General features: G+C 39.6%; 2 pseudogenes; one reads left to right on the top strand and one right to left on the bottom strand.

Annotated features, from left to right (window-relative positions):
* Positions 1–5,055: 5,055 nt before the first annotated feature.
* Positions 5,056–6,511, top strand: LOC132366504 (mitochondrial-processing peptidase subunit beta-like; annotated as a pseudogene).
* A 6,241-nt stretch (positions 6,512–12,752) lies between these two features.
* LOC132366848 (U6 spliceosomal RNA) lies at positions 12,753–12,844 on the bottom strand (annotated as a pseudogene).
* Positions 12,845–24,134: the final 11,290 nt, after the last annotated feature.

The following is a 24,134-nucleotide window of genomic DNA, read 5'->3' as shown; positions in this document are numbered from 1 at the left end:
AAGACATACAGGAAAGTATTGAAAATCTAAGATAAAGGGAATAGGAGATTGACAATGCAGGAGTCTCTTCTCTAGAGCAGGGTGGCAAACCTTTTTGTAAAGATCCAGATGGTAAATTTTTTAGGAGTTACAGATTATACTGTTTCTGTCACAATTACCCAACTCTACAGAAGGACACAAAAGCAGCCACAGGCAATACATAAATGAAAGGGTATGGCTGTGTCCTGATAAAATTCTATTTACCAAAACAGACGATGGACCAGATTTGGCCCATGGACTGTAGTTTGCCAACCTAACACTTGTTCTCAAAATAAGGAAATTAACAAATATAATGGATCATTACACATTTGAAAAATATTCAGTTTAGTAGGAATCCAAAAATTAAAAATCTAAACAGTGACGGATATCATCATACCCAGCATGCATGTTAAGTGAAATAAGTCAGACAGAGGAAGACAGGTATAGTTTGATATCGCTTATACGTGGAATTTAAAAAGTCAAACAGATTAGAATGGTGACTACCAGTGGTGGTGGGGGAAATGGGGAAATACTGGTCAAAGGATACAAACTTCCAGTTACAGGATGAATACATTCTGGGGATGTAATCACAGCATGACTACAGTTAACAGCACTATATGGTATACTTGAAAGTGCCTAAGAAAGTAGAGCTTAAATATTTTTACCACGAAAAAGTTAATTATGTGAGATGACAGATGTGTTAACTAATCTTATTGTGGTAATCATTTCAATCGTTTCAATATATATGTGTATCAAATCATCACATTGTACACCTTAAACTTATACAATGTTATATAACAATTACACCCCAATTAAGCTGGAAAAATATATACATGCATATATGTGAGCCAATCTTATAAATATGTATTTAAAACTGCAGAAGATAAAGACAGGGTGCAAACCATAAAATGTTAATAGTGAGTTAAGATGTAAGAATATAGGAGGATGAATCTTTGTTTTTTGTATTATTTGGGTTTTTCTACATAAACATTTCATATTCAGAAAAAAATTTTATAAAATACAAAAGGAAACTCATGGGCTTTTGAGTCAGACCTGCCTTGAATTCTCTGCTACACACTAGCTGGTGATCTTGGACAAATTACTTTACACCTTTGCCTCCCAATGTTCTCATTTGAAAAAAAATGGACATAATCACACTTCCTTCACATGATTTCTTCAAGGATTAAATGAGTGTGTGTGTGTGTGTGTGTGTGTGTGTGTGTGTATACACACACAAATAGTATACATATTAAATGAGTGTATATATATAGTATATATATATATCCCTATCTCTGACCTCCAGGAGAGTTAGCTGTGGTTTCTAGAACCCTACACTGAAACCTGCATGGCACTCACTGCTCTACAGTGGCATTGTCTGTGTGCCTGTCTGTCTCATCCACTAGACTGTAGTACACAAACTGAGGACAGAGATGGTCATGGTCATGGTTTCCTAGGCTCCCAGCAAAGCATCCGGCACATTATTGTAGCTGGGCTCTTCTTACAGTCACTTTGGTACGTCTCCTTCACTACCACACCGAACACAGCTCCCCTTGGTGCCTTAAGACCCAATTCTTAGCACACAGGACAGAGTGATCTCATGAATCCTGAGTGAGAAGCAACAAGGAGCTGCAGGCAGCACAGACCTGTACATAATGGGAATGATGGACCTGAGCTGTGGCAACAGAGAGGACCAGGGATGCATAACAATTGCATAATTTCAATCTACCTCACTTTCTGCCAGTCCTCCCCTCTGTTTCACATTTCTTGCAATATTGTAAAATGTTTGCCGAAGACTGGGCAGAGATGAGTGTACAAAATCTGTCTACCAATCTCCAATTTGACTGGTCGTTCTTGCTCTTCATACAATCTTGAATGTAAATCTGTAGTCTCCCTCTTCTTGGCAGTAAGTCGGCAACCCATTCTTGGTAGAACTGTGAACACGATGCCCTTATTAGTAAGGAAATCAAAACAACAACTACTACGTACTGAGTGCTTACTCTAAGTCATGTCCTATGCTAAATGTCTTACATACATTATTTCACTTAGTCCTCACAACAAATCTTTGAGATGAACATTATTGTCCCAATTTTGCAGATGAAGAAACTAATGGAGTAACTTGCCCAAGGTCCCCCTTTTAAAAAGTGTTATAGTCAGGATTTGAAACAAGTCTTTCTGTCCTGTCCAAACTGTACTGCCAAGAATTATGGATATAGGGGACTCACTATAGATCACTCAACAAAAGCTTAGTTAGGAAAGACCCCAATAACGAATTAAATGTCCAAGTATGATGGTAAGTGACTCATCTAAAAGACCAAGGGTCAGTTTGAACTACTGATAAGTATGCAGCCTTTAAGAGACTTTGGTTATAGGGGTAGCAATCACAGACCTCAAAAGCATGTTGCAAGATGACCCCAATTAACACCACTGTGCATACTCAGTTTAGCTGTAATATCAAGTAACCACTACAACATCCTCAAAGCTCCAGGTTCAGTTTTCCAGAGTCACTGATAACAGTTTTGTTTTCAGAACAAACAGGTAGAGTGGGATAAGGATTCCCAGTGGATAGTTAGTCTCTAGCGGTGTCTATGACCCACATTTTAAGCCCTAGAAATAAACACAGAACACAGAAAGGTCTGTGCATCATGTTGGTTCAGACAAAGGTAAACCCAATTAGGTGTAACCAACAAAGTGAAGAAAGTTGCTGAGTAGAAGAAAATTCCTCACCATTAAAAAAAGGCAGCAAGACAAATCTACTTTTCTAGGGGGTAATGGGATTAACTCTGACGTCTGTGCTTAGATTCGAATCTTTGGTGGAAGAAAAGCTTATAGCTTAATTTTGCAAGACCCAGCATGGAACCTTTGTTGGCCAGTAGGGAGATGGGGTCTGAGAAAATTGGATTAGAGCTCCTGATATAAGGACCTGTGTAATCGAGAGGAAAGTGCAATTATAAGTAATTGTACCAGACAAGTCTTTCCCTGTGTGATGTTTCAATTTTAGAAAAGACCACAAGCTGGATAACCAAGCCATCACTGATCTGTCCCAACCAGCAAGTAAGCTGATCCTGTACTGCAACAGTTTTTGCTCTTGGTAACTGGAAAGAATAAATCCTTCTTCAAGACAATCATTTTGAGTTCTAATGTCCCTCTTTTTAGAAAAAAGAACAGTCAGCTCCTGAAAGAAGAAAGACTGCTCCTTCACTTGTTATTGATGTGCCTACCTCTACTTCACTACTCATTTTAATCAGCAACCACCTTCCCTTTTTCCATCCCCAAACTATACATGAGCTGGTTTCAGGGGTGATGCCCTTACCAATGTTCTCATAACTCCTATCATTTAACTTACTGCACTATAATATAATTGTTTCTGTGTCTTCCCATATGAGAATGTAAGCTCTTTGTCTTATTCATTTTTGTAGGTCAGTGTCTAGCACAGTGTCATACACATGGTAAGTTATCAAGAAAGGTTTCTTGAATGGATTCACAAATGGTTGGATGAGTAAGTAAATGGTTAACCCAGAGGTCCTCTGAAGGCCTGCTTTAGGAGGATGTGCCTGGGTGATCTTTCAGAACATTTTGGCTCCTTCTGTAGCCTTCAGATGAATTACTTAATATCACTGAGGTTCAGTGTTCTTACTTATAAAATGAAAGCAACGTTACTCATTTCATTAGGTTGTTGTGAAGCTCAAAATAAGTACATCATGCTGGGTATCTATCCAGGAACCAGACACTGTCCCTTCTCACTTTATGTTCAGTTTGTCTTCTACTGGAAGAAGTTAGCCAGTGTTTCACTGGGGCAGCAGCCATACTATAATGGGGGTAAAATGGTAACTTGGCCCTAATAGCTCAAGTGTTTGAGTCTGAGGGGTTCAGAGGATTTTTATCTGGCGGTGGGTGAGGGGGAGTGATGAGGACTATATCTGTTCCTCAATTCAGCTTATCTTACAATAGAGCTTGTAAATTAGAGTATTTAAGAATAGTGCCCAAACTTCCACTTCTCACAATATTACAGAATAAATACCATGAGGAACCTCCTCGGCTTACAACACCTAAAAATGTGTAGATAAAAGATGTTAAAATGCTTACCTGAGCTGTCAGGAAAATGAAGGAAATCATCAGAGGCTAAAAATACAAGAAAGCACAAATCTTCAGAGGTAACCACCCTGAAGCAATGGGGCCCTGTGGTCATTAACTTATCACTGGTGGCTTAGAGTCTTTATTTTAATGGGCCTCAAGCAGGGTTGGGGATACAATGCCTAGGACTTAAACCAGATGAAGACATAAAAAGATTCCTAAATAGTTCAGGACACAGAAGTTGACATTTTTAATGCAAAGGTAAACCAAAAGAAGAAAATCTATCCCACAAAGGAAAATAGTAAAGAAACTTTCTTATCTCAACATTGACTCTGGGTAGAGTCTATCTTGAAAATTGCTATTTACAAGTGATCCTCATGAGGGTTTACAGCCAAAATCTAGAATTCACACTACCTAAGTGGTCCCCAAATACTCAACTTTGGAATTTAATTTAAAGTGATTCAAGATTCATAATGACTTCCTGGATAAATATTCCTTAAATCAAGGCCTCAAATAATTCCCTCAGGTAATTATAAACTCACTGAAATATAAAAATTATAAAACACAAGAGGAAACAAGTCATTTGAGGGAGAATAAGTAGAAATAACAAATAGTAGGATTATAGCCGCAAAAATGGATGATATTGGAATTATCAATTAAGAAATATAAAATAAGTAGGTTTGATACTCAATAAAAGAAAGAGATTATTTGAAGTATAACAAGGTACTAGATACTTTGAAATATGGTCAGGTGGATTTTAAAAAAGAACCAAAGAGAACTTCCAGGTGAAAAAAAAAAACTCACATAATAAATGAAACTAGAAACTAAGTGTATAGGTACAGCATTAGATACAATGGAAGAGAATATTAATGAACTGGAAGACAGAACTGAAGCATTACTCAATATTCAGCAGAGGGAAAAAGATATTGAAAAAATAAAACAGAAGTTAAAAGACATTGAGAAGAGATGGTAGCAGTGGAGGTCCAAGCCATGCTGTTGCCCATGGTATGGCAGTGGCTCTGGGGTTTCACTGAGAGGCTCCTGATCAGAGGGGCCACTGGGTTGTCATTATAATTTGGAGACAACAGATTGAGAAATGCACAAGCCACTATACAAGTTGCTCTGAATGTTCTTGAAACATGAGTAACATGTTTGGAAAATGAACTCAGAGTGGCCTCTGTAAACTCTGGATTGTCAATATGTACAGTGAGTCTCTGGATTGATCTTGGAATTTGACATGAAAATAAGAATAATGGAACAGCTCATTCTCTGGAACATATGAACTTCAGTGTTACCAAAAAGAGATTCAAATTAGATCTGGAACTTGAAAATGAAAACATGGGTGCTCATTTCAACACCTATACCTCCAGAAAGCAGATCATGTATTATGCCAAAGAATTCTCTAAAGATTTGCCAAGAGCCGTACGCACTCTTGCTGATATAACACAAAACAGTACATTGGGAGAAGCAGAGACTGAACACAAGTATAGAATAATCCTTAGAGAGATACACGAAATCAAAGCTAATTTACAAGAAGTTGTCTTTTTATTATCTTCATGCTATAGCTTATCAAATACTGCACTTCGATTGACAATGTGGGGACCAACTGAAAATATCAAATCTATAAGTCATAAAGACTTAGTGGAATATATAACCACACATTATAAGAGGCCAAGAGTAGTCCTTGCTATGGCTGGAGGAGTCTCCTATAATGAACAGCTTAAGTTAACAAAGTTTCCTTTTGATGACTTTTTTTCCACACACAAAGGAAAAAGAACAACTCTGGCTCCCTGCAAATTCACAGAAAGTGAGATTTATTTGAGGGATGACAAGATGCCTTTGACATACCTTGCAAGAGCTGTTGCAGCTGTTGGTTGGGAACATCCTGATACAATCTCTCTCATAGTTGCAAACACACTGACTGGCAACTAGGATTGCCATTTCAGAGGAGGAATGAATTTAACTAGTAAGCCAGCCTGTCTCATCTGATGTGGCAACCTCTGCCATAGCTTCCGATCTTTCAACACTTGCTACACAGATACAGGATTGTGGGGACTCTATATGAGTTGTAAACCAGACATTGCTGCAGGCATGCTACATGTTGTCCAAAAAGAATACATGTGACTCTGTATAAGTGTCACTGAAAGTAAAGTAGCACAAAAAGTCTTCTAGAAACAAAACATGTTTTTGCAACTCTGCGGTTCAACTCCATGGTGAAGATATTGGTAGGCAAATGTTATGCTATAATAGAAGAATTCCCATCCCTGACTTGGAAGCAGGAATTGATGCTCTAGATGCTGAGACAGTTCAAAAAGTGTGCGCCAAATATGTTTATGATAAGGGTCTAGCTATTGCTGCTGTTGGTTCTGTTGAGCAAGATTTTAACTGGACTTGCAATAACATATGCTGGTTTTGTGATTAAAATGCTCTTAGTCAAAATATTTAGAAATACTTATTAATAAAACTAATAGTGATCTGCAAGTTTTAAGCTATGAATTCTTTTTAAGAAATGAACAAATATTTGGAATTAAATATATTTGGAAAAGAAGATATAGGGACTATAGTTAAGATATCTAACATATACCTAATCAGAGTACAAGAGATAATAGAAAAACTGTAGAATAAGGCAATATTCAAAGAGATGTTGACTAAGAATTTTCATGAATTTACAGAAACAGAAATCTTCAGATTTAGGAAACCCAATGAATCTCTAGCAGAATAAATAAAAAGAAATACAAGGTTAGATAGATATATTGTAATGATACAGCAGAATACCAAAAGAAGGAAAGGAAGAAAGAAGGGGGGAGGGAGAGAAGGAAGGAGAAAAGGAAGGAAAGAGAATAAAAGAAAAAGAAAGACAATCTTAAAGACAACCAGAGAAAAACACAGATTACTGACAAAGGAACAAATTAGGTTTACATCTGATTTCCCAGTAGGCACTATGAAAATCAGAATATAATGGATTTTTTTTTTTTTTTTTTACTTTTTTTAAAAAGCTTTTAATTTTATATTGGAGTATAGCCGATTAACAATGTTGTGATAGTTTCAGGTGCACAGCAAAGTGACTCAGCCATACATATACATGTATCCATTCTCCACCAGACTCCCTTCCCATCCAGGCTGCCACATAACATTGAGCAGAGTTCCCTGTACTATACAGTAGGTCCTTGTTGGTTATCCATTTTAAATATAGCAGTGTGTACATGTTGATCCCATACTCCCTAACTATCTCTTCCCCTCATCCTTCCCCCCCGCCCCCCAGTAACTATAAGTTTGTTCTCTAAGTCTGTGAGTCTGTCTCTGTTTTGTAAATAAGTTCATTTATATCATTTCTTTTTAGATTCCACATGTAAGGGATATCATGTGATATTTCTCTTTCTCTGTATGACTTACTTCACTCAGTATGACAATCTCTAGGTCCATCCATGTTGCTGCAAATGGCATATTTCATTCTTTTTAATGGCTGAGTAATATTCCATTGTATATATGTACCACATCTTCCTTATCCATTCCTCTGTCAATGGACATTTAGGTTGCTGCCATGTCTTGGCTATTGTAAACAGTGCTGCAATGAACATTGGGGTACATGTATCCTTTTGGGCTATGTTTTTCTCCAGATATATGCCCAGGAGTGGGATTGCAGTGTCATGTGGTAGTTCTATTTTTAGTTTTTTAAGGAACCTCCATACTGAAAGATCAGAAAGAGAAATTCAAGAAACAATCCCATTTACCATTACATCAAAAAGAATAAAATACCTAGGAATAAACCTACCTAATGAGACAAAAGACCTATACTCCAAAAACTGTAAGACACTGATGAAAGAAATCGAATAAGCTGCAAACAGGTGGAAAGATATATCATGTTTGTGGATTGAAAAAAATCAGTATTGTCAAAATGACTGTGCTACACAAGGCAATCTACAGATTCAATGCAATCCCTATTAAATTACCAATGGCATTTTCACAGAACTAGAACAAAAAATCTTAAAATTTGTATGGAGACACAAAAGACCCCAAATAGCCAAAGCAATATTGAGAAAGAAAAATGGAGCTGGAGGAATCAAGCTCCCTGACTTCAGACTATATGACAAAGCTATAGTCATGAAAAAATTATGTTACTGGCACAAAAATAGAAATATAGATTAGTGGAACAGGATAGAAAACCCAGAAATAAACCCATGCACCTATGGTCAATTAATCTATGACAAAGGAGGCAAGACTACACAATGGTGGAAAGACAGTCTCTTCAACAAATGATGCTGGGAAAACTGGCCAGCTACATGTAAAAAAATGTAATGGAATTTTTTTTTTAAAGCAGAGAGGAAACAATCACCAACGTAGAATGATATTATCATATGACCCAGCAATTCGACTCCTGGGTATATATCTGAAAAAAACAAAAACAATAATTCAAAAAGATACATGCACCCCAATATTCATAGCAGCATTATTTACACTTGCCAAGATATGGAAGCAACTTAAGTGTCCATCAACAGATGAATGGATAAAGTTCACACACACACACACACACACACACACACACACACACACACTATGGAATACTACTCAGCTATAAAAAAAGAAAAATTTTGCCATTTGCAGCAACATGGAGGGCACACATTGTACCAATATCAGTTTCCTAGTTTTGACATTGTTCCATAGTTATGTAAGGTATAATCACTGGGGGAAACTGAATGAAGAGTATATGGGACCTCTCTATTATTTTTGAAACTTCCTGTGACTTTATAATTTTTTCAAACTAAAAAACCTATTAAGCCCTTATTTTGCCAAGTTTTTGGCAGCAAGGATGGACAAAACAGGGCTTTAGGAAATCCTGCCACCTGGATAACTTTATAATCCTTTTGGGAGAATAGGTAAGACTCAAATATATTAAAGATAGAAATAACAACCAAAAAAAGGGTTGTAGCTGTATGAGTAGTGCTACGGTTACAAAGTCCTTACACTGCCAAGACCCGAGTACTGAGTCTTTCAAATAACAATTCAAACTGCCAACTGTTGGAAAAACAGCTGTGGTTCAATGTCAAATTCATGCAGTCAAGGTAGAAAGTAGGGTATCCCCAATATTAGACCAAACGGCCTTGCCCCAGAACAGCCCTCAGTTTTCTGCAGGGAAAATCATCTAAAATAGATCTTGCCACATACAACATTCATGTGCTAAGTGGCATACCTTTTCCATAGCTGATCACCACTTGCCCACCAGGCCACTTGCCAACCTGAGTAATAGGGTGTAACCCTGGGCACCGGTCCTGGTCACTAGGCCAGCTGCCCATGTTCTGGGAGGACCTCCACAGACACAAAAATTATGCAGACCCTCCCCGACAGAGAGCAATCCATCACTTCTTGAGTACCGTTCCCCTCTTATTTTGGTGAGACTGATGTTACCAAGATCTCATGTTTTCCTTGACAATGAGCCATTAGAGATTTCTGTCCTTTGTTCACCCCTTTCTTTTCTTAACAAATTAAAAGAAATGTATTATGAAATATTCTGTGCCTACCATGGAATATGTGTAATATACGTAAAGTCACTGGCCAACAGAAGATTCCCAACATTAAAAATATGATTATAACTGGCTGTGCCTTCCTCCCCTTTTCCCACCCTCCTGCCTTCACCTCAAACATAACCACTTTCCTGAATTTTGTGTTATCATCTTTTGCTTTCTAAAAATAGTAGACTACAATGTAGGCATCCCCAAACGATGGTGCTCAGCTGTGTTTGCATTTAGCATATGTGTTTTTGCTAATATGGATTGTGCTTCTATTAACAGTCTTATACATGTCTCCTAGAGCACATACGCAAGAGTTTCCACACTTCCACTTGAAGTGGAATTGCTGGGTCATAGAAATGTGATCTTTACTTGTTTTAGATAGTGCCAAGTTGTTTTCCAAAGAAATTGTACTATTTTACAGCCCAACAGCAGTATATAAGATTCAGCTTTTCCACATCCTCACCAACACAGTAATATCAGACTTCATCATTTTTTTTTCATCTAGTAGATGTAAAATGATATCTCATTGTGATGATTTTAATTTGCATTTCCCTGATTATTAAGAGAGTTAAGAATCTTTTGGGAATTCCCTGGAAGTCCAGTGGTTGGGACTCCATGCTTTCAAAGCTGAGGCTTTAAACACTGGTCGGGGGAATTAAGATCCCACAAGCCATGCGACACGTCAAAAAAAAAGAAAAAGAATCTTTTAATATCTTGAATAGTCATCTATATTTCTTTTTGTGAATTACCTTATCATGTTTTTTGGATATTTTTTCACTGGGCTGCAGCCATTCTTTGTATATTCTTCATCCTAGTCCTTTGTCAGATGTGGTATCAAGATTTTCTCTGAGTTTGTGGCTTATCTTTATGATATTTTCGGCAAGCAGAAGTTATTAATTTTAATGAAGTGAAATGTATTCGTTTTTCCCTTTTCGGTTTGTGCTTTTGGTGTCTTTCAAGTCCATAGAGAAGGAGGAATTCATTGTGAAAGGGAAATTTTTAAATCTTTTAGAAGAAAGTACAGGAGAACATCTTTATGACCTTTGGATAGAGAAGGATTTCTTAAGACCCCAAAAGTGCTAATCATAAACCATTGCTATGTTAACAAACATTTTTAATGATTGTGAGGATAAGACAGGAGGATAAGCTGAGCTCCAGCCACTGTTCTTTAATTATTTTCCCTGGAGAAAAACACTGCTCTGAGCTGCGCTGAAGGGGTGGTTTCAGAACAATAGGCTGTCGGGACAGCCAGGGCCACTGCCTCTGTCCAAATTCCCATCCTTCTCCCCCACCTCGGCACCGGCCACCACCTTCCCAGAAGGGAGGCACAGGGACCCACAGCAGTTTCTTCACCTTTAATTCTTCTTTGTTACTAGAGCTGATGGGGGTCTGTTTCCGCTAATCTTAACTGTGGCAAAATGCTCCAGGATGTCTATTCTTCTGGTTACATATGGAATTTCCTGGACTTCAGTTGATTGCTTGGGATGGGGGCTGATTAGATGCAGCTATTTCCAGGCATCATTGCTTTTTCTTTCCTGAAAAACCATTGTGTTAGCAACATATTTTTAGGTGGGGCTACATTATTCACATACATTTTCTTTTCTTTTTCACCATACAATTTCAAAGCAAGTTTTCTTCCAAAAAAAAAAAAAAAAAAAAAGTAGCATCAAGGGCTACTTTCAACAGTCCTATTCTTTATAATACTATTTGGGTAGTCCTGGTAATATTGTACTTCTATAATTTTTATCATTTTAAGGCCCATTTTTTTCCCTGTGCAATCTCATGAGGCTCCCCTCCCCTCTCCCCTCCTTTCCCATACATCTATTTATGGATCATTATCCCCTTCTCCATCAACACCTTCTCAGCTTAGCTGAACGCTCCAGGGAGACTTGGTTGGTGTGAGGTTCTCTCATGATGAATGGGTTTCTTTTCACTCTTCCTAATGGGCTGGCTTCCACTAAGGGCAGCTAATTTCTTTGTAGCTACTTGGAGTAGGTAGATTAGGTTACCAGTATTGCTGCTTATCTCATTCTAAAATCAATGATCCAGTTCACATGATCACCCCCTACAAATCTGGGGAAACTGTTACACAGAAGCCCTAGTAATTGATTAGTGGGTACTTCCTGAAATGAATCATTTACAAGACAATGCTTTGGTTCCCAGAGTATTTGTGAGGCAATTAAGACCTGGTGAGTTGCTTATTTGTTGACTGTTGGATCATGGTCACTTTTTCCTGGTGTAATGTCTGAATCTTACCCCCATTTTCTCAGTATTCTGGCCACCAGCTCTTTCTCATTTCTTTGTCCTGTGCTTCTGTCTGAAACCATCTCAGGTAGATGCTTGTGAAACAGCTGATATTGAGTTTCCATCTGTCTTGGTTTGGATGGCACTGAAATGTCATGGGTGTTTTGATCCCTGAAGCAAACTGTAGCCCGGATCTGCCTTCTGCCTTGCCTTCCCAGGTTCGACCAATCATGTCAGAGGAAAAGCGAAGGGGATGCATGCGTAGAGGACAGAGTGCCCTGCCTCTCCTCCTGAGACCTGGATGGCCATGGGGCATGCCGACAGAGAATGGCTGCTCTCCAGCTTGAGGGGCTGCTTGAGGCTGGAATCCTTGGTTTTCTATGCATAAGGTATTTATGACTTTGTATATGCCAGGCACTAAATTGCAGACTGTGCCTTAAAATCTGGGTGGACGGGAAGTCAGATAATAATTGCTGTTTTACACCAGGCACTTTCTGTGAATGAGGTGATTCATGCTAAGAGTTTGACTTTCAGCATCATATTTAATCTTAGAAACACTGTGTGTCCTAGATGTGCTCACCCACATAAGAAACCCAAGGCTAGCAGAGGTTGGGTGTATTTTCTAGGTCATTCAACAAATAAGTGAAGAAATTCGATTCAAACATAGATTTATCTAACTCAATAAGGTGCTTTTAACCACTACACGGTCCTGCCTCCCTCTTAAAAGAAATAAATGATAGGCTAGAATTACATGGTACTAACTAAAAGGAGGTTACAGAAAGGTGAGTTCACGGTAGGCTGGAGTAGTCAAGGGATATAAAGCAGAAGGGAGGGGTCCACAGAGAGCATCTAATCCCATGTTTCTCAAACTCTTTTTTTAAAGTTGTGGTAAAAAAAAAATGTAATATTAAAAAAAATATGGAATGCTTCACGTGTTTGCACAGGCGCCATGTTAATCTTCTCTGTATCTTTCCAATTTTAGTATATGTACTGCCAGTGAGTACTCTTAAAGTTTTTAACTTAAACCTATAACATGACATTTATTTTACATTATGACCCAGTAAATGCATGTAGTTATAACTGAAACAAAATTTTACTTCACAATACTTGCCCTATTCTATGCAGTGTACTCCACTTTTCTATTATGTTTTACATCATTCTTTAAAGATAATTCTGGTCATGGCCTATTAAATAGACTTTATGGCCTACAAATCCTGATCTAAAAACCTCAACCGATGGGGACGTTGAGGCCTGGAAATGCATTGAGTACCTAGTGCGATGTCTTGCAAATATTAATCCTAAGTGTCTTTGCTTTATCTCCTTATGTGACCCAGCACACGCGTGTAGCACCTCAGTGGCAGAGCTGGGATAGAATCCAGATTTCCTGATTCCTAGTCCAGGCTTTTTCAGTCAAGGAAAGTTTGTCAAAGGGGAGGGACTCTCCCATGGCAGGGTTTCTTCCCAGGCACCGGTAGAAATAGGAGGAAACAGAGCAGCTGTGGGACACGGACACAGCCTCCACAATAGGCCTAGTCGAATGGCACAGGGCGTTAGAACAAGGCCGTCTAATTCCAAAGCCCATGCTCCTTCTGTGGTTGTCTCTCTTGTTTGCTCAGTAAAATTACCTGGGAGCGCTTCAATAATACTTACGCCCAGGTGACACTTGGAACCAATAATTAAATCCAATGATTTAGGGATGAGGGTTGCCTAAAAAGCTTCCCCAGGTGATTTTACTAGAGAGCTACTGCCTCAATGCAGCGTAGACGGTATCCCTTAAAACCCTTCCTGCTTATCCTTCAAGCCTCAGCCAAAACTACCACATGTAAACTAGATAGCTAGTGGGAAGCAGCCGCATGGCACAGGGAGATCAGCTCGGTGCTCTGTGACCACCTAGAGGGGTGGGATAGGGAGGGTGGGAGACGCAAGAGGTAGGGGATATGGGGATACATGTATACATATAGCTGATTCACTTTGTGGTACAGCAGAGACTAACACACCATTGTAAAGCAATTATACTCCAATAAAGATGTTAAAAAAAAAAATGACCCCCTCCCAGGCCCATGGAGTCCTGACTCAAATTCACAATCAAAAATTAACTGCTTTTTGTATGGATACCAAGGGGGAAAGGGGTGGGTTGGGAGGAATTGGGAGACTGGGATTGACACATATACATTGATACTATGTATAAAATAGACAACTGATGGGAACATACTGTATAGCACAGGGAACTCTACCTAATGCACTGTGGTAACCTAAATGGGAGGGAAGTCCAAAAGGGACGGGATATCTGTATGTGTATGGCTGATTCATTTTGTTGTGCAGTGGAGGCTAACACAACATTGTAAAGCAACCATATTCCAATAAGAATGAATTTGAAAAAAAAGTAACTGCCTTTCTTTTCTTGTATTCATCTAGCACTCACAGATCCTCTCATCCTGTGTTTGTCTCCCCTGTTACATGATGCTCGGACTGAATCCAGAGCTTATGCCTTACTTATCTTTGTATCCAAGTGTGTAACAAATATTTACAGAATGCCCTTTGCTCAGATGGCTCTTCTTCCCCAAACCACCCAGACCTCTGAAATCTACTCTGATTCAGCTGTAACTCCTAATGAGGGTGATGAAACTTCTCCCCCCCGATCAGTTCTACCTAGGACAAGAAGGGCACTCACTCTAGGAGCTGCAGAATCCTGACTGTGAAAACAGTCGCTAAAGGCAGTGAGACTGCAGCATCCCTTCTCGTGTGGCTGGGCTTTCTCTCCCACGCATTCCCCTCCAGCCGTCTCCTCCAGATTTTCAGATTTCTGACAAGGCAGTGTGGTCCAGTGTTCAGAACCCTGGACAGGAAGTGGGAAAGACGGACTTCCTGTCCTGGTCATGACCGTCAGTGTGTCCTGCAATAGGCCCTCACTTTTCCGTTTTGTTAGCTGGGAATGACCACGTTCCAAACTCAATTGTCACCCTCTGCCCCCTTTCCCCTTGGGGATTATATAAGAACTCTTATATATGAAAACAAGCTTTGTTCAGGTCCTTGAGCTTTTCTGAGGGCAGCTTTGTATAAATATAAGATACCTTTTGTTATTGTTTGCAGCCCAGGGGATTTGCGGAAAGAAGTTGAGAGCCAGCGATGCTCGTTTTTATAGGCAGAAAATAGCTGCTGGAAAAACAACCTGGTGTGTAGAGCATAATGTTCTTATCGAGCAGACAGAATTATCTTTCCCAGGCCGCCATGAACACAAAACACCTGGTGCACACGTTTCCTGCCCCTTCACATATTTTGAAAGAAAGAGACCTTTACCCTGACCTGTCAAGCAGTGATCTTCATGAACTTCTGTCCACAGACTGCGACAGTTATCTTGGCTTGCCGCTGTAGATTTAAATGGTAAACATAGCTGATCGTCACTCGTAGGGCATCTTCCCCACATATCACTCAGATCTTATCAGATCCACACATGCGTTTCTTCTTCCTTAAAATACAGCCCCTGGATGGGCTAAGAGTCAGGGCCTTCCTGACACATCCACCCAACACTGAATTGGGTGCTGTTGAGAAGATGGGAAACTTGAAGACTTGATCCTGACCTGGCCATTGATTAAAATCTTTGAAGGGAAAAAAAATAATAAATCCACTAAAAACATTTAGAGAACCATACAAATCTATTCGTAGTAAGATTCACTCCGTACTTTAAAGACTCAGGTGTTTAAAGAAGGTAGAAATCAGTGTGGAAAAGCTCCCTGGAGGACGAGGATGCAATATACATGGAAAGTGCTCAATAATATCAGTTAAGTGAACAAAAGAAACTGGAGATGGGTCTTGAACGACAAAAAGCATTCGAAATGGTGGAGGAAGGGGCAAATAACCATACTGGGAAAGCCAGAGTTTAAGGATTGACTTTGGAGTGAAGCTGATTGACCTGGGTATGCCACTCACAAACTGTGTGATTCTGAGCATGTCACATAAGCTCTCTAGACTTTACTTTCCTCTTCCATTATAAGTCAGTACTAACAATATCTCTATCATAGGTTTGGGGAAGAATTAAATGAGATTAATGTAGGCAAAGTTCTTAGCCCAATGCCGGGCATATGGTAACTGTTCAACGTTTATTTATTGTTATTGTTGTTATTAGTACTAGGGAAAATATAAACAAAGACAGGAATTGCTCAGTCTGAAAATCTGAAAATATTTTCGCCTTAATAAAATAATCAAAATACTTGGCATTAAGTGATATTGATGTAAATTTGAGCAGCCAGCACCTGCCTCTTGCAGTGTTGGAAAGAAAATGTATATTTATGCCTCCCTCAAGCTCTGATTTTCTGCCTCTTCCCTCTTTCAGCACCCTTCCCCATCCCCACTACCCCCATATCCCCATGGCACCACAGAGAGCCCACAATCTCTCTTCTCTGCCCTCTTCTCCCCGCCAATACCCACCTTCTCCCCTAGCCTGGTGAGAGACTGGTGAGTCATAAGGATGGACATGCAACTGTAGCCTTTCAGGCAAGGATGACAGGCTATGGGTTCTGGGGACAGAGATTCTCTTGAATATTTCTTGATGCTATCAAGTCAAATATAGACAGCTAACCACCTCTAACACAAGAAGTGCTCAGCAGGAGAATTTTGAGTTCCTTTACAGATCAAATTTTCAAGAGAGAAAAACTTAGGAATTCTTCATTTTCTTCCTTGAAGAGACATGGATTGGACCACAGCACCATAGCTAAGCCATGATGTCACAGGTCATTAAGGCTGTCGGTAGCTGCACACAAGAGCCTGATGCAGGCATCTGCTTGTTGAGCTGTGAGCTCCCACTCCTCTCCCTGCCCAGTGTTGACCATCATATTCCTACTGAAATGGTCTTGGTCTCATTCCCAGGTTCATAAGGCTCTCTTGGCTTCAAATTACGTACAGTGTAAGACCCAAACTTCTCATCCTGGCAGATAATCCATCCCCTTCACATCCATCCCTCCCTTCTTCTCTGCCTTCTCCTCATCTCCTGCCATGATAAACTTCTCCCAAGTGTGCCCCCCAACACCACACGCTTTTAGGTCATTGTCCTTTGAGCCAAACCCTTTCCCTAACCTTCACCTAGTCAACTCTTGCTCATTCTACCGGAACCAACTCCAATATCATTTCCAAAGTCAAAACTGTCATCTCTTCACCAGCCTTTGGATTCTACAGTTCTTTGTTCTGGGTTGCTTGGACTCCAAAAGTTTAGCATATAGTAAATGCTTGAGAAATATTTCTTGAAAGAATAAATGAGTTCTGACTTCAATACCAGCGTTTATTATGACATATGATAATTGCCCTACTTACTTGTTGGTTTCTTCATAGGCCATAAATTTCTCAAAAGAATAAGGTGAAGGGAAATTGTGTCTTTTATATCTGTATTCTAGGACCCTAGTACAGTGACTCATAAGGTAGGCTTTAAGTCGAAGTGTGAGGAATTTAAAAATTTCTAATATATTTTTTGCAAAAATAATTTTTTCTCATTAGGCATTCTTTCTTTTATGATTTGGCTACCCTCCTCTCTTAATGTTGAGTTGAGGAAAGGGATAGGGAGATGTCTCCAGAATACAGCTGAGAATATGAAAAGCAGGAAAGCAAGGGAAGCCTGCATTAGGTTAGAGTCTCTGGAATCAGAGGCTGAGTCTCATGCAAGTGCTCTCAGGGACACCTTGTAAAAGAGCGAGGGAAGCAAGACAGGGCATGGACGAAACAAAGCGAGATGTGGATTCGGCTACAGTCCAGCCTCAGCCCAATCCCGTGGGAAGTTCTGGGACAAGGGACAAGGATGGCCTCAGAGAATTACCCCACCTGGAGGCAAAGGGGCTGGGATTTTATACCCCTGAATTAGTAGTTGGCTGCAGCCATGCCAGAGGTAGGGGGACACTTCCCCGGCATTTCTGGGTGGAACAGCCCCTGTGGACCAAGAGTGAGTCTTCAGGGAAGGGTCCAGCTGCAAGCCATTGATCATCAACACTCACGGCAGCTGAGTGACAAGAGAACTAGTCTGGGAAAGGGATCTGAGCAGCACAACAAAAGCTCCTACCATACCCCTAAAAATAAAGATGATAGAAAGTGCTTACTCCTAGGAGGATTATGCAAACCTTTATTTAAAACCTATCTCCTCCTACTTCATCAACAAGTCTATCTGGACCAGTTGCTCACTCCTTAACAGATTAGAAACAGCAAGATAGAAGAGGGTGCAGAGACTGTTAAAGGTAAGTGCACCAACAGAAGCCAAAAAGAAACAGGAACTCCAAAAAGCAGAGCAGTGTGGAACCGTGTAGTGTAGTGCCCTGGAGCGTTGTAAATTAAAGTCTAAAAAAACTGAGATTGACAATGATGCCCTAAGTCAATGATGCCCTAAGTTAATGATGCCTTAAACAAGTTGTGTTTTGCATTCTATGTTTAAAAACACGGAGTGATGTGCCACGTAATTTTAAAAGATTTCATTTGAAATTTGGAAGCTTAAGGGATGTGAATAATTACATGGACATTTTATTTTTGCAGATTATCTCCTTCCCTGCCAGCCCCTGAATAAGTGAGGTGTTACTGAACTACATCTTGGAAAACATCTGACCTCCAGGAGCCGTTGAAACTCCTTGGATAGTAGCAAAACTTCAGACTTGTTTAGACGTTCTGACCGTTCTGATGCCACCTGGCACATGTGATTACATAATCAGAGCTGATAGAAACCTCTGATCACCACATATACACACAGTCTGGTACAGAGCAAGCTCTAGCCGGGCATCAGACATGTGGGGCTCAAGTTCCTCCACTGTCATTAACATCTGCATGACCCTAAACAAGTCATTTGTCTTCTCTGAATCTCAGTGTCTTTGCAAAGGAGAAATAATCATATTTATCATATTATTATTAATATTACATTTCACCAATATATGATATGTAGTATGTTATATTTATTATATTAACAATATTATTATTATTATGTCTCATCAGCCTGCTATGAGGAGCCAATGAGATAATGTTTGTGAAATTGCTTTGTAAGGGGTGAAAAATAATTAAAATGAAAATGGAGTATTTGGAAAAGTAAATACTCTTTCATTCCTTTCTCCTTTCTGATGCAATTTTTGACAGTTTTGTAAACCCATAAAACTGGCAGAATATACACGGATGCCATCTCCCATCGATTTATTCTGTCCCAGCTCTCTACCACTTGGCCTCCTAGGCCACCCTCCCGGTGGCCAGCCTGTACTCCCATTTCTAGCTCCAGTTTCAGAATGACTGCCTTTGGAGAATGGGGTTTCTCAGGAAGAATATTGCACAATCAGAAAACACTGATCTGCCAAGGCTGTAACATTTTTTTCCTGGAGCCTTTTCAGGAATGTGTCACAGGAGGTGGGGGAGATGGGCCATGGAACAGAGAGTACTAGGCACCGGCCACCAGGTAATAAAATGTCCAAGCATTCCTTTTCAAAATCTAATGAAGACATCAATCTTCATTAAGTCAAAGGGTCTGGGGTCCACAGCGGTGAGATTCACTGAGCCGCTTCAAAAAGCAGGAGGAACAATGACCAAAATGCAGGCCATAGAGCAAGAGACAGTGAATTCTAGAACTCGATGATGTCTGTTTTCAACAAGGGTTGAATTTGCCAATAGCTGTTATCACTAAACATGAGCCCTGAGCTCAGTGTGATGCCAGAGCCAGCTTGCACCAAATCAAGAGAGCCAGTTCTTCATGGCTCTTCCCAACCCCATGCTCAGGGATGTCAGGTTGGGAGCGTGTAATCAACCCAGGTGGCAGTATTTACACCACGGAAACCAGCAGGTGCCACCAATAGGGTCCCCCACTCCCCACCCAGAGAGCCAGCTTACCGGCACACCATTGCTTAAGCTTGTATCCAAATGTCAACAAAATGTGTGGAATCCTGAAATAGCTTTCAGAAGAGCAATGTTGTTCCTGAATTTCCGTGTGAACCACTGGAGGGAAAAAGTTTGTGTATATAAATATAACAAATCCTTTGCTTTCGGATTCCAAATCACCTTCCTCATATAGCCTCTCTTTTCCTTCAGGCTGAATGTGGAGAATGGCTACCACTGAACTGAGAAAAACCTGAGTCACTGTTACATCCTTGGCATTGTCCACTTGATTGTTTTTTCCATGAGTGTTTCCCAGGCTCCAACCTCCATCGGTACAGAGGACCCCTAGGGACAGCAATTATTCTGCAGGGAGTACACCCTCAGAGCTTGAGGGATCCTGTAGAAAAGCAGGGGCAAGATGCTGCTCTCTGCTTGGAGGAAGTCTGCAAAACAGACTGGATTCAACTGAAAGAGGCCAACCTCAGGAGGAGAACATAATTTTCTTCTTTCCATACCAAACCATAGGATTAATGAAGAATCAAGGGGAATAAAAATGCAAACATGCACAATATTCACTTCCACAGACTTTTCTTTCCCTAATGTCTTTGGGGCTATAGCTGGTGATTTGTACCACTCCTTCCCATAACTTACCTAGAGGCTGAAAGGAAAAGGAGTGGGGAAGAAATTAGCATTTATAGAGCACCAGCTCGCTATCAGGTCCTAGAGTGTCTTATCTAGTTAACATAGCAACCATGCAAGGAAGGTACTATTACTTCCATTTTTTCAGAGCAGGAAAGGTAAGAATTATCTAAGGTTACCCAGCTAATGGGTTTGGGAGCAGGAATTTGAATACTGGTCTCTGACTTTAGATTTTGTGCTCTTTCCACACTTTCTACTACTTTATTGACCCATGGAAAAACAAAGCCCAACTGTGGAACCAGTTCTGGAGACACGGGTGCAGGCTGAGTCTGGTCCCTTGGGGCTGGCCTTCCACAAGGATACACATTGGATTGTCTAATGAGAGAAAGCTAACAGATATTCAGGTGCAGGACTTGCAATTTCTCAGGGGCAGTTTTTTGTTTGTTTGTTTGTTTGTTTTTGGTTTTTTTTTTTTAGTTTTTTAATTTTTTAAATGCTATTCTTGTCTGCTTACATTCTTTTTATGTATGTATGTATGTATGTATGTATGGCTGTGTTGGGTCTTCGTTTCTGTGCCAGGGCTTTCTCTAGTTGCGGCAAGCGGGGGCCACTCTTCATCGCGGTGCGCGGGCCTCTCACCATCGCGGCCTCTCGTTGCCGAGCACAGGCTCCAGACGTGCAGGCTCAGTAATTGTGGCTCACGGGCCCAGTTGCTCCGTGGCATGTGGGATCTTCCCAGACCAGGGCTCGAACCCGCGTCCCCTGCACTGGCAGGCAGACTCTCAACCACTGCGCCACCAGGGAAGCCCATCAGGGGCAGTTTTGAGACAAACACCAATTCTTTGTTGTCATGCTCATTAAAGATGTAAAATAGGAGAAGAGCATGGGAATCAGAGACAAATCCTGGACAAGGTTTTTAAGAATTTTGTTTTCAAGCTCCTCTGTTCTATAGCCTAAGTAGCCAACTACTCCCAACTTAGCCTCAAATTACCACCTATGTTCTTTAAAGAAAAACAGAAAATAATGTCTTTTCCAATAACTTTACACTGGGAGAAATACATGATGGTCTTACCTATAGACTTGGCATTGGCAATTGTGCATCATTTTGTGTCATATCCCAGGCTAAGGAATGTGACACACTCCCTTTGGTTTCCTGGGATACATGCCAACAAAGGACTTTGTTTTTCCAGGTTTCAGTGATAAATATGTTACTGATACTCATACCTTAAATTCATAGAGTATACCAAGTCACAATTCAGCGAGGTTAACAGTTTTCTTTTTAGATTTTGGATGAAGTGGCAAAGAGATACTCCATTGATTTCTGCACACTACACCTTTACACAATTGAAAACAATAATTTATGCTTCCTCTAAATCTTCTTTTCACCTGGGCAATGACCTCATTTAATAGGCTTTTTATATTTTTGATTATGCAAATAATAGATATTCAAAAGTTAAATAATGAAAGAATTCTAATGTAAAATGATATAAAATAGGATGTTATTTTAATTGTTAGTGCACATCCTAACAAGAAATGATACCTTAGGAATTTAATGTTACCCCAATTCTTTAAATATACTAAATTTTATATACAGTTTTGTGTAAAATATTTTAAAGTTGTTATTGTGATAACCTAAAGTCTGGCAGGAGAGAAAGAAAGAGAGGGAGAGAGAGAGAGAGAATTATGTATGTGTTAAGTTATGAATATGCTCAGTTGAAAGTGCCTTTATGACCTCCAGATAGAAAGGTATGCAGTGGATATATGGGTCTGGAACTCAGGAGGAAAGTTTGGACTATAAGTATAGTTTTGGAATTTATCAGTATATAGACGGTAACTGGAGTCATAAGAATGGATAGGATCATCCAGTAAAAGTACACAGAGTGAGAAGAGGATAGGGTCTAGAACTAAACCCAGAAGATCCCCTACATTTAAAATCCAGGGCTGTTCAGGTGTCTAAAACCATCCAAATACTTCCACCACCTCGGGGCCCATTCCAGTGGGATTCTGTCTTCTTCTACCTGCTGGGTAAGTTCTGATCCAGAAAAGACACTTCACTGATATTTCAGATCATGTTGGATTTTTTTTCTACACCAATGCGAAAGCTGCATCATGGGAGAATTAACATTTTTTAAAAATGGCACGGGAGAACTCACACTTGAAGTTAGGATGTAGGAGCAGTCAAGTGAAGCAAATCCAAAGATGACTCAGTTATTAGAATTACCAGACCAGGACTTTAAATCAACTATTGTGATATGTTAAAGAAGTTACTTAAAAATATGGATATAATAGGTAAAACTATGAAGTATTTCAGGAGAACAATTTAAACACTAAAAAATAGAAAATATAAAACTGAAAAATATAATATCTAAGACACTTGGGGCTTATAAGTAGCATTTAGACATTACAGAGGAGAGTGAATGGGGAGATAGAGCAATAGCAATTGCTCAAATTGAAGGAAAGAAAGAAAAAAGATAGAAAAATGAATAGATTATCCATACCATGAATAATATCAAGTTTCTAATGTACACGAATTTGAGTATGAGGGGGAGAGAGATAAGCAGGCAGAAAAACATACTTAAAGAAATAATAACTGAAACTCTCTAAATTTGATGAAAACACCAACCCATGGATCCAAGATATTCAACAATCCCCATGCAAGATAAATACAGAGAAAACCCCTTCTACATACATGATGGCCAAATTGGTGAAACATAAAGAGAAAGAGAACATCTTAAAAGCAACCAGAAAATAAGACATACATATAGGAACAATGATATGAATGATAGCTGATTTCTCATCAGAAACTATATAAGACAGAAAACATCACAGAAGACAAGACAGAAAACATCTCAGAAGACAATGCAACACCATCTTTAAAGGAAATAAACTGTCACCATAGAATTCTATATCCAACTAAAAACATTCTTCAAAAACGAAGGTAAAATAAGGATATTTTCAGATGAAAGAAGGCTGAGAGAATTTGCTGCAAGCAAATTTATACTACAATAAGTACTAAAGAAAAATTTTCAAACTAAAGAGAAACGATACCAGATAGAAACTTGGATATACAGAAAGTAAAAAATAATGAAGAAAATAGGTAATGGGCTCTCAGTTTCCAGTCCAGCATGTAAGGAGCTTTAAGAAGTCACCACTCTGTGCTAAAAACAGTAAAAAGCTGAACAAACTGGAAAATCAACAATTCTTCTTAGACCTGTCAGAGAAGTGAGGTCAAAGGTCAAACTGTTGCCCCTCAAATTGGAGAAACAAGTGAATACAGAGAGTCACAACTTATTGGAGCAGAAACTCACAAGTAGGATTTTCTGTGGGAACCACTACCTGGGCAGAAAAACCTGAACTGTAATTGACAAATTGCTGGAGGCTGAGTGTGGACAACTCTGAGAGTTCTCAATGAACAAGTACAACTTGAAACTAAAAACACATTTTCTTGCCTTGTAAAAAGGCATCTATTTGGCTTTTAGTACAAAATTACTCAGAGAAGCAGAGAAAGCCAGTTATTGAAAAAAATTCCCCAACAAATTTTAGTCACAGTCCCTGTCTTTAGCTTGGATTAGAAAACAGGAAACTACAAACCACCTAATATCTGCCCTTTTGAAGAAATCTTATTTAAAGAATAAAAAAAGAGGGAAAATAAAACAGTCCCTGAAATACGGCAGGTGGTTTTTTAGAGGGCCCTGGAAGCTTGCCTTAATCATTCTGGTGAAATGGAATACATGTGGTCATTGGAATATGGTCATCTCCTTGTTTTATGCTAGTAATGATCTTCATCTGAAGGGAAGATGCTGGCCTGGGCACCATTTGATACCCCTGATGCAATCTGAG

Source organism: Balaenoptera ricei, chromosome 5 (genome assembly GCF_028023285.1).
Source record: "Balaenoptera ricei isolate mBalRic1 chromosome 5, mBalRic1.hap2, whole genome shotgun sequence".
Classification (NCBI taxonomy): domain Eukaryota; kingdom Metazoa; phylum Chordata; class Mammalia; order Artiodactyla; family Balaenopteridae; genus Balaenoptera; species Balaenoptera ricei.
The sequence above is the reverse complement of the archived record's forward strand: the minus strand, read 5'-3'. Positions and strand labels throughout refer to the sequence as shown.